The sequence below is a fragment of the Schistocerca piceifrons genome, chromosome 3 (genome assembly GCF_021461385.2).
Source record: "Schistocerca piceifrons isolate TAMUIC-IGC-003096 chromosome 3, iqSchPice1.1, whole genome shotgun sequence".
Lineage (NCBI taxonomy): Eukaryota > Metazoa > Arthropoda > Insecta > Orthoptera > Acrididae > Schistocerca > Schistocerca piceifrons.
Window position 1 is genome coordinate 261,337,276 of NC_060140.1, and position 12,035 is coordinate 261,349,310.

At 44.2% G+C, this 12,035-nt stretch overlaps 1 protein-coding gene across 2 annotated transcripts in view; it reads left to right on the forward strand.

Annotated features, from left to right (window-relative positions):
• The window catches only part of LOC124789539 (bifunctional coenzyme A synthase), a 148,509-nt gene that overhangs the window by 89,286 nt on the left and 47,188 nt on the right, over positions 1 to 12,035 (forward strand). The window lies entirely within an intron of this gene.

Below are 12,035 nucleotides of genomic sequence, written 5' to 3' on the forward strand. Positions count from 1 at the left end.
AACTGCAATAAAATGTGTTCATGTTAAATCTGACAAAGTGGCAGTTTAATTGAATAAATGCCTCTCCTTTATGCTTGCCCTTATTAAAGGTGTATCAGTGTATCACACTTGTAGTGGTAACTGACCAAGGCCCTCATGAGCAGTGATTATGTAGCCCCAAGCCATTGCAGCATTTCTTCTTTTCTCATGCTGCAATCTCTCTTCTTTTCCCCCAGTCCTTCCCTCAACTACATCACACCTTTTGCAAAAAGCAAGTAAATATCAAGACAGCATCTGGAGTAAGCTACATACTGATCCATTCAAACACCTTCGAGTAGCTAGTGCTATTAACACCACGCTGAAAGCAGCAGCTACATCCCCAACCCCCACCCCTATCCATCAACTCTCCTCCATCAGTGAAATGAGCACTTGCAATGGGAATGACATTCATTGCAACTCTGGCCCTGGAGGACCTCGTGTTACACTACGCCCCTGAACAAATACATATGTTACAGTTTTACGTCTGCCACATGATATTTAACCCATCTGTTTTGCCCTTTTAACATAGTACTCAAGTCTTATGACCGCTTGTCTGTTAAAATAGTGACAGTGGAAAATCGTAGCTAAAGTCAAAGTCCAGTACAGCACTGACACAAATGAAAAAGCGAAATGCCATTTGCCTGGGTTTCATTGAGAACAAATGGAAGAAGAATTATTACTTGAACCATTACACAGAAATGGTTTTATCTGTATTCTAGACCCATTCCAAGAAAATTCAAAAGCTTTTCTACGAATAAATACACTGTTATAGATACACTACATAGATCCTTAACAGGGAACTTTTTTGTGATAATCACTGTAACTGAATCATCCATCTTTAGACTGTCTATGTAAAGCAGCAGAGGTTCAGTTCCATGTTAAGTTGCAACAGATTTTGTTTTGCTTCATTACCGAAAGAGACTGATGTGAAGTTCTGCATTCTGGCACAGACAGGCCAATCGGGACCAACCAATGGTCATATCAATTATTTGTAAAATATCCCTCTATTCCAAAGATAAACAGTTAATTTTCCATGATACAGCTGAAAGTTTTTAAGCTGTAAATTAAGTATCATTTGTGGTGGTAATTGTGATAAAACCCTTGGCAACATTTGCTGTTAGCCCACGCATGCAGACGGACTTCTCCAAAATAATAATAATAATAACAACAATAATAATAATAATAAATAATCAATCCCATCACAGGCTAGAAGAAGTGCAGACATTACCAAAAGCTGGTTATTCAGTCTAGACAACAGCAGCAGCACAAGCACTGAGACTTCCGAAGATTATACTACATAATTCTATTTACATACTACATAATACATACTGCATAATTCTGGCTTCAACATATACACCTATACTCTGCAAACCACCATGAAGTGCATGGCAGAGGGTACATCCAATGTACCAGTCATTAGGGTTTCTTCCCATTCCATTCAAGTATGGAGTGTGGGAAGAATTATTGTTTCAATGCCTCTGTGGATGCTGTAATTTGTCTAATCTTGTCCTCACAATTCCTATGAGAGTAATACATAGGCTTTGTAGTATGTTCCTAGTTTCATTATTTAAAGCTGGTTCTTGAAACTTTGGGTTAGTAGACGTTCTCAGGATAGTTGAGTTCTTCAGAGTCTCTTTGACATTCTCACATGGGTTAAACAAACTTGTGACCATTCATGCTGCCCTACTCTGTATACATTCAGTATCCCCTATTAGTCCTATATGGTATGGGTCGCTCACACTTGGGAGCAGTATTCTAAGGTGGGTCATGCGAGTGATTTGTAAGCAGTCTCCATTGATATCACTTCCCAAGAATTGTACCAGTAAACTGAATTGTACCACCTGCTTCACCCACAACCCACCCTGTGTGATCCTTCTGTTTCATATCCCTGCAAAGAGTTACATCCAAATATTTGTATGAGTTGGCCAATTGCAACTGTGACTCATTGATATTATAGTTGTAGGATACTACACTTTTTCATTTTGTAAAGTCCACAATTTTACAGTTCTGAACATTTAAAGCAAATTGCCAACCTTTGCACTACTTTGAAATCTTATCAAGATCTGACTGAATATTTATGCAGCTTCTTTCAGGCAGTACTTCATTATAAGGCAACTTCACCATCTGCAGAAAGTATGAGTTTGCTGTTACTATTGTAATCATAAATTGTAAAATACTAATAATACATTTGACAACCCACAGATTTCGAAGCAACTGAATGAGGATACTGTATGTAGTACGATTATCTGTAACTGCGTATTTTATCATAGCATGTATTGAAACCCATGGCATTATTGTCAGTAATTAATCCCTCTCATCAGTGTGACAACTGTCCATCTGAAATTTGTGAGACACTTGAATTCAAATGTGGTAACTGTTGGCATTGATTTATTGAAGACTCAGGATTAACGCCCTAAAACCTATATGGGCCCATGTAGAGAGCCTAAACTGCTTAATTTCCTTTTAAGATCATCAAACCCGAAGGGTTATGTCATTCTGGTGTGATTTATCATAGTAGAAGCTATCTACATATGTGGTGGCAGTATTCTTCTGCATTGAGTGACAGTCCAACGTAGTGAATCGTATCTGTCATCCAACATTCCTTCTATAATAGTCAGTGGCAGCACACTATTTAAGCAATGACGACACACTGTTTAACGTCAATACTTAAACCATCTCACAATGAGCCTAGTCACTTTGTTTATGAGCTATGCCTCATTATCAACAGGCTAAGTGTGACAGCTCATTGCTCTTACGGAGCGAGGGAATTTGACAGCATTAGAGAGTTGTTCATGTTATGGCCATTCCTGAATGCATTGCCTAACAATGGGTACAACAATATCATGATTCTGGAGAATTCAGTAGAAATGTGGGAACAGGACGTTATGTAACAACACCAGTCCACAGTAATTAACTTGTAGATACATGACAGCAACATGCTTTTTGAATTTGCTGCAGTAGAATCCTACTATTGTTTCCAGGGTTGATATGGTTTGGCACTGGCTTTGGGAAGCTGAACTACAAAGCAAACCTAGGCATTAAAGGGAATTCCATGATGATCATTGAATCACAGATTAGCATTTGCTGAGGAAAATATCATCATGAATGGCAGAATGTAATATTTTCAGATGAATTAGTATTTTCCATAGCATATGATGGTCTAGTAAAAGAATATAAGTTGTGTGATGTCTGTTTTGAACCCAATATATCTGCAAATCTTCTCATGGTGGCTGTGTGGTGGTCTGGGGTTGGTGTGTTCCAATGGACTTGGGCTGTTTTGCAATGTAGATGGTAGACTTGATAGTGCCCAGTGTATGGGGTGATTATAATAAAACTTTCAAAGTGCTGTAGAAATAACACCACTAGTCAGAATGACGTCAAATTGCAACAGAATATTATCAGAGAAGGGGGAAAAATATGGCAGAAGAAAAATAAATAGTTACAAAATGTAGCAATAGATGGCACTGTAAGTATCATAATTTAATAATGGTAGACTACAAATGACAAATGAATCATACAGCAATGCCTAAGGTGTGTTTGACATTAAGCAAACTGTGCTACTCTGTGTGCATGGGCGTACAGGTATGATACTGTTAGTTACATAAGACCATCCACAATGGCAAGGTCATAACACACAGTATGGGAAAAATTGTTTTTAATTGTCCTGAGGCCAAAAACCGCATAAAAAGCATCAATCAAAATCAAATCGGATTATTAATTTCTGTGTGACAGGCACAAAACACGTTCAGTATGCTGTCCACCATTTTCTGCAACAAGTTGAAATCGAGAAACAGCATGTTCCACAACTCATCGAAGCATTTCAAGGGTCATGTTCAGAATGTGTTGCGCAATGTATGCCTTCAATGCAGCTAAGTTTGCAATCGGTACACCGAACACATCATCTTTCAGATAGCGCCACAGCCAGGAGTCACACTGATTAAGATCAGGTGATCGAGATGGCTGGTAATTATAGCATTTCCAAAATGGCACTTCAGTAGCCGCTTAACTGGATTTGCAATGTACAGAGGTGTGCCATTTTGCATAAAAATGATCTCATCCACACTGTTGAAGAGCTGGAATGACATGGTTGTGCAAAAGACACTCATAGTGCTTACCAGTGACGGTACAAGTAACAGGACTGGAAGCACCTGTATCTTCAAAAAAATATGGCCCTGTGATAAATGATGACGTAAACCTGCACCACACAGTGACCTTTCCAGGATGAAGTGGTACTGGTTGATTTGCGTGTGGATTTTCCATTGCCCGTATTTGACAATTCTGTGTGTTGATATATCCTGTCAGATGGAAATGGACTTTGTCTTCCATGGCCAATCATTGTCCACTTCCATGCGAGCAAGAAATTCTAAAGCAAAGGTCTCTCTTGCTGGCAGATCAACAGGAAGCGGCTCGTGCACATGGGTGATTTTGAATGGATAGCAAAGAAGGATGTTCTGTAGGATTTTATGCACTGTGCTCACAGATATGTCCAATGTTCAGGCAATTCTCCATGTCCTACATGTTCGCACACCACCACTCATCTCCTCCTGCATTGCTGTGGCCACTGCTTCCACTGATGTCGAATCAGTTCATTTCCTCCCTCTACCAGGTTGCACACCAAGAGAACTCTTCTTTTCGAATTTCTGAATCATTTTCTCCAGACCCAAGGCAGTCATTGGGCCAGTGCCTTTTTTCCAAACCCTTCAGTGTCTGGAACTTCTGCAGAGCGACATGTGCGCAGTCATCGTTCTTGTAATACAGCTTTAGAAGCAGAGCACAATTCTGCATTGAGACAGTCATGGTGAATGTTGCAGACGTAAAGGAGGAAAAGCCGTGTACCCGGCATGTTTATACCAGCTTCAATGGGTCGTGCACATGACAAGTGTTTCCATTTACGTATTCTGACACATACAGCGCCATCTAATGATTAGTTTTCACATTTCCCTCCCCAATAATATTCCTTTGCAATTTGATGTCATTCTGACCAGTGGTGTTATTTCTACAGCGTTTTGAAAATCTAAGTTTAATTATAATCACCCTTTATTTATATTATAGTTAATGTTATGATCTCATCAGTGCAATAACTATATCCTAATGAATTATATGAGAAAACTGGCTGTTTTATTTCTCAGCTCATAGACTCACTTGCAAGATGCAGATGGTCATTGAAGTAAAAGACATTAAGTGCTAAAGAATCACATGTTGTACACTTCTGTAACCTGAAAGAAATCTTATTAAAAACAGTGAACTGTCTTTTTCGTTAATATTGTCTTGCCTACAGATTTAATAAATTAATGCAGTAAAGCAAAAAAAAAAAGCCACAAGTAGGATTTGTTCCAAATCCAGCAGTCTTGTACTGTTTCAAATACAGCAGTCTCATTCACTTACTCAGCTAATCTGTGACCCATATGCCTCATCTGCCAATTTCAACTCCGCCAGACTTCTTTCCTACAAAATCATGCAGTTATCTGCCCCTCATATTTCCTTGGGAGGTATCATCTGCTAAACCAATTTCATACTGCAACAGTATGCCAGATTTCACCTCAAAGCTATCCCACCTTCTCCTAAACTACCTCTCAACAGTGGTGTTTCCCTTCTTGTGCCTCTGCAGCCCCCTAAACAGCCGCACCATCAACCACCACTCCTCTTCTACAAACCAAGCTTGGCCAACGTTCTATAACATCGCTCCACCTTCACCACTGTCTCTCAGGCCAATGAAGAACTCATGATCACCAGAACCAGCTACAACAATACAGTGTTCTCAACCTCTCGTCTAAGTCACTCTCCCCTCCTAAATTACCTGTGTTATCCAAGGGTCACAGTTTCAGCCCTAAACCTGCATGTAGTCATGCTGCTTTGATGAAGGACCTACTTTCCTTCACCTGCAATGTCAACTGGAATTATCAAGTTGCAACTCAATCCCAATATCTTCCCAGCAGCAAACCTAACGTTGAACCCTGCCTTGAACATTTCTGGCCACAATCCTTACTTGATCCACCATCACTACCTTAAAATCATCCCTTACAAGTTTCCCAAAAATTCCTCACATCCAGCATTGCTTCACAACCCTCCCTCGGGTTCCAACAACATGACTCTAATCTGTTCTCTGCAGAAGTACAGGCTCTTCATTCCCTAAAAACTGATGACTTTTTCATTAATCTTCCAGTGGATGGAGGGACCCACGAGTGTGGTACTTAACTGGAAGGGGTATGTAAACAAAGGTTTACACCAGCTGTCTGACACGCCTACATACAGCCTCTGTCATCTAAATCCCATCCCTGTGATTCAAACTGAACTGCAGTCCCTCCTTAAAACCTCAGGCCCATCACAAGGACTAACATTTCAATCCATAGAACTTCTTACTCCACCCAAACTATGCTCCTCCACCTTTTACCATCTTCCTAAGAGCCACAAGCCCAGTCATCCCAGCTGTTCATAGTTGCTAACTTCGAAGCTCCCTCTGGATGTATATCTGCCTTAGTTGACCAACACCTGCAACCTATAGTACAAACACTTCCCTTACGGACACCAACCATTTCATAGATCTTTTAAAATCGGTGCTTGTCCGCTCCCACCAGACACCTTGGTTGTCACCATTGAGGTCATCCTCCCCTATAGCAAAACCCTCCATGTACCTCGATGTTTGTGTTGTCATCATCATTTCGTTATCATTCATGAAAATGGTGAGATTGGACTAAGCAAAGATTGGGAATTTGTAAGGGCACTGATAACTGTGCAGTTGAGCGCACCACAAAACCATCATCAACCATGTACCTGGTCTGCGTGCTGTTGGACATTTCCTCAGTCAGTGCCCACCTGATTGAAAACGTAGGACACCCTTCCTACTCAACTTAATCAAATTTATACTTACCAACAACTACTTTACCTTTGAGGGGTGGCAAAAGAAACAAACAGATCATGGGCACAACCATGGGAACCAGGATGGCTCCATCCTATGCCAGCCTTTTCATGGCTCACTTGGAGGGGAGGGAGTTTTGCTGGAATCCATCAACCTTCAGCCCCATGTTTGGTTAGATACATTGCTGACATCTTTACCGTATAGACTCATGGTGCGGCTGACCGTTGAAAATTCTTTGAATCTTGAAATGCATTCTCCCAATTAAATTTCACATAGTCCTATTCCGAATCCAATGCCACTTTCCGTGGTGTTGATCTCCTCCTCACTGAAGGTCTGCTATACACTTACGTTCACTTTAAACCAACTAACAAGCAGCAGTACTTATATTTTCACAGTTGCCGTCCTTCCTGTGTCTGACATACCCTTCCATACAGCCTTGGCATTGGAGGCAAACATATTTTTTCAGATGCAGCCTCTTTATAGCAATATGCCACCTTTCTCACCTCAGCCTTCACTGGATATAATTACTTGATCAGCCCAGTTCAAAAGCACATTATGCAGGACATCACACCCACTCCTGGTAATGCTGATCCCCCCCAAAAAACAGCTGGGGAGTACACCTCTTCTCAGTCATTATTTTTGTGGTCTTGAATATATTAATCAGTTACCTCAACAAGGCTGTGACCTCCGAAAATCACACCTGTAAATTATATCCATCCTGTCCAGTATTTTTCCCACCACACCAATAACAGCATTTTGTTACCCTCCCAATCTCTGCAATATCCTTGTCAGTCCCTGTGCTCTTTCTCCACCCATTGTCCTACCCTATGGCTCCTGCCCCTGTGACCATCCCTGCTGTAAGGCTTGCCCTATTGCACCCTCCTACCCCCACCTATACCAGCACTGAGATGGACAATACACATACTATCAAAGGAAGAGCCAACTGTAAAGCAACCCATGTCATAAACCAGTTGTTAGGGGACTGATGACCTCAGATGTTAAGTCCCATGGTACTCAGAGCCATTTTGAACCAGTTGTTAGATAAACACTTTTCGGCCTTTTACATTGGCATGACTACAACCAAGTTATCCGTTAGGAAGAATTTGCATAGGCAAAGGGTATATGCTGGCAACAAATAATATCTTGTTGCAGAGCATTCATGATCTCGACGTCTGTTTCACCACTTGTGGCATCTGGATTCTTCACGCAGGCACCAGTTTCTCAAAATTCCGTGTGTGGGAACTGGTGTTAAAACATGTCCTCAGTCTCACCACTCACCTTGTCATAATTTATGGTAATTTCTTCAGTCTCAGCATTTCTTCATAGTAACTATACCTTTCTTCTTGTGTGTGTTTTTTTTTTTCATTTCCTGCCATGTTTATTTTTCACTGCCTCTGTCCCCTTCCACCCCCACTACCCCTCTACATCCACCTCTATCACAGACAATGCACTTAGCTTTCCATTCTTATTAACTCGTACATGATGTTTTGGCAGTAATTTGCTTATTACCCTATCTTCCACCTTTAAGCTCTCAGATTTTCAAATCTCATCCGGTGCAGTCACCAACTGTCTCTCTTCCCTTCTCATCCTGTCCAGTAAGTCTCCCATGGCCCAGAGTTCTGGGCAACTTTTCCGAACTCTTCCCATTTCCTAAACCTCATCAGTCCTTTTCCTTTACCCCTCCTCTATCCCCCTCAACCTTCCTTCCAGAAGGAGGAGCCAATGGCTCCAAAAGATTGCAAATTTTAATACCATTAGATGCATGTTCTCCTGCCTCCACTTGGTGAGTACTTTTCTACATATCCAGTTACACTATATTTTCAAAATATCAGATGTTTTTACCGTTCACGTGATCCCACAATAACAGTTGTGGAATCGTTCAGAGAATGTCTAAACTTAGTGGTGCAGAAGTACCCCGATCACACAATATTGTTAGGAGGTGACTTTAAGTTACAGTGGCCGTCGAGGTGACCAGCTCTTCCCCCGTCTCATTCCCCCAACTTTTTGACTAGCGATGGCCTTGTTACATTGGAACATAAGAGGTATTCGATCTAATCGGGAGGAATTACAACTGCTCCTCCGCCTGCACTGTCTGCTCATCCTTGGTCTCCAGGAAACCAAGTTGCACCCGACTGACCGTATTGCCTTTACCCACTATACCTCGGAGCGGTATGACCTCACCCCTGTGGACGGTATCCCAGCTCATGGTGGGGTCATGTTGCTCGTTCGGGACGATGTCTATTACCATCCCATCCCATTGACAACCCCACTCCAAGCAATAGCTGTCCGTATTACTCTTTCTGCTTTTACTTTTTCAGTTTGTACCATCTACACTCCACCGTCATCTGCTGTTAGTCGGGCTGACCTGATGCACCTGATCGTTCAGGTTCCCCCGCCGTTTTTATTGTTTGGCGACTTCAATGCCCATCATCCCCTTTGGGGCTGTCCTGCATCCTGTCAAAGAGGCTCACTCTTGGCGGATGTCTTCAACCATCTCAATCTTGTCTGCCTCAATACCGGCGCCCCGACTTTCCTTTCAGACTCTACTCATACCTACTCCCACTTGGACCTCTCGATCTGTTCTACCACTCTTGCCCGTTGGTTCGAGTGGTATGTCCTTTCTGACACCTATTCGAGCGACCACTTCCCCTGTGTCGTTCGTCTCCTGCACCACACCCCATCCCCATGTCCTTCAAGCTGGAACATACCGAAAGCTGACTGGGGACTTTACTCCTCCCTGGCGACCTTTCCGGACCACGATTTTCCCAGTTGTGACAGTCAGGTCGAATACCTCACGTCTGTTATCATCAATGCTGCCGAACGTTCCATTCCTCGTACTACCTCTTCTTCACGTCGCGTTTCCGTCCCCTGGTGGAACGGGGCTTGTAGGGACGCTATCCGTGCTCGACAACGTGCTTTACGCACCTTTCGCCGCCATCCTACATTGGCGAATTGTATTGGATACAAACGACTCCGAGCGCAATGCCGTAGAGTCATCAAAGACAGCAAAAAAGCTTGTTGGGCCTCTTTCACCAGCTCCTTTAACAGTTTTACTCCCTCTTCTGTCGTTTGGGGTGGCCTGCGCCGGATGTCGGGCATTAAGGCCCACTCCTCGGTACCTAGCCTGACCTCAGGTAATGAGGTCCTTGTTGATCCTGTGGCTGTCTCCAACGCCTTTGGCCGCTTTTTCGCGGAGGTTTCAAGCTCCGCCCATTACCACCCTGCCTTCCTTCCCAGGAAAGAGGCAGAAGAGGCTCGGCGACCTTCCTTCCACTCGCTGAATCTGGAAACTTATAATGCCCCCTTTACTATGCGGGAACTCGAATGTGCGCTTGCACTGTCCCGGTCCTCTGCTCCGGGGCCAGATGCCATTCACATTCAGATGCTGGCACACCTTTCTCCGGCGGGCAAAAGCTTCCTTCTTCGTACCTACAATCGCGTCTGGACCGAAGGTCACGTCCCCATGCGTTGGCGTGACGCCATTGTTGTTCCTATACCCAAACCCGGGAAGGATAGACACCTTCTTTCTAGTTACCGCCCCATTTCTCTTACAAGCTGTGTCTGTAAGGTGATGGAGCGCATGGTTGACGCTCGGTTAGTCTGGATTCTTGAATCTCGACGGCTACTTACCAATGTTCAGTGCGGCTTTCATCGCCGCCACTCCGCTGTTGACCACCTTGTGACCTTGTCGACATTCATCATGAACAACTTTTTGCGAAGGCGCCAAACGGTAGCTGTGTTCTTCGTCTTGGAGAAGGCTTATGATACCTGTTGGAGAGGAGGTATCCTCCGCACTATGCACAGGTGGGGCCTATGCAGTCGCCTGCCCCTTTTTATTGATTCCTTTTTAACGGATCGAAAGTTTAGGGTACGTGTGGGTTTCGTATTGTCCGACGTCTTCCTCCAAGAGAACGGAGTGCCTCAGGGCTCCGTCTTGAGCGTAGCCATTTTTGCCATCGCGATCAATCCAATTATGGATTGCATTCCACCTAATGTCTCAGGCTCTCTCTTTGTCGATGACTTCGCGATCTACTGCAGTGCCCAGAGAACATGCCTCCTGGAGCGCTGCCTTCAGCGTTGTCTCGGCAGCCTCTACTCATGGAGCGTGGCAAATGGCTTCCGGTTCTCTGAAGAGAAGGCGGTTTGTATCAACTTTTGGCGATATAAAGCGTTCCTTCCGCCATCCTTACATCTCGGTCCCGTTGTTCTCCCATTCGTGGAAACAACTAAGTTTCTAGGGCTCACGTTGGACAGGAAACTGTGTTCGTCTCCACATGTCTCTTATTTGGCGGTCCGTTGTACACGTTCCCTTAATGCCCTCAGATTTCTTAGTGGTTCATCTTGGGGAGTGGATCGCACTGTCCTGCTTCGCTTGTATCGGTCCATAGTCCGATCGAAGCTGGATTATGGGAGCTTCGTCTACTCGTCCGCTCGGCCATCCCTCTTACGCCGGCTCAACTCCATCCACCATCGGGGGATACGTCTTGCGACCGGAGCCTTCTACACTAGTCCTGTCGAGATTCGTTATGCTGAAGCTGCCGAATTACCATTGACCTACCGGCACGACGTACTGCTGTGTCGGTATGCCTGCCGGCTGTTGTCTATGCCCAACCACCCCTCTTACCAGTCCTTCTTCGCTGATTCTCTCGACCGTCAGTACGGGTTGTATGTGTCTGCCCTGCTGCCCCCCGGAGTCCGCTTCCGTCGCCTGCTTCGACAATTGGATTTTGCCCTCCCTACCACCTTCAGAGAGGGTGAGAGCCCGACACCACCTTGGCTCCAGGCTCCGGTTCATATTTATCTCGACTTCAGCTCACTCCCGAAGGAGGGTACTCCGGCTGCAGTGTATTGCTCACGGTTTGTCGAACTTCGTGCTCGACTTGCCGGTCACACCTTTATTTACACCGATGGCTCCAAAACTGACGATGGTGTCGGCTGTGCCTTTGTCGTCGGGGCCGCCACCTTTAAATACCGGCTCCTCGACCAATGTTCCAGCTTTACGGCCGAGCTCTTTGCTCTCCATCAGGCCATTCAGTATGCCCGCCGCACCCGCCATTCATCGTATGTACTCTGCTCTGACTCACTCAGTGCTCTTCAGAGCCTTGGAGCTCCCTATCCGGTCCATCCCTTGATTCAACGGATACAGCAGTCCCTCCATTCT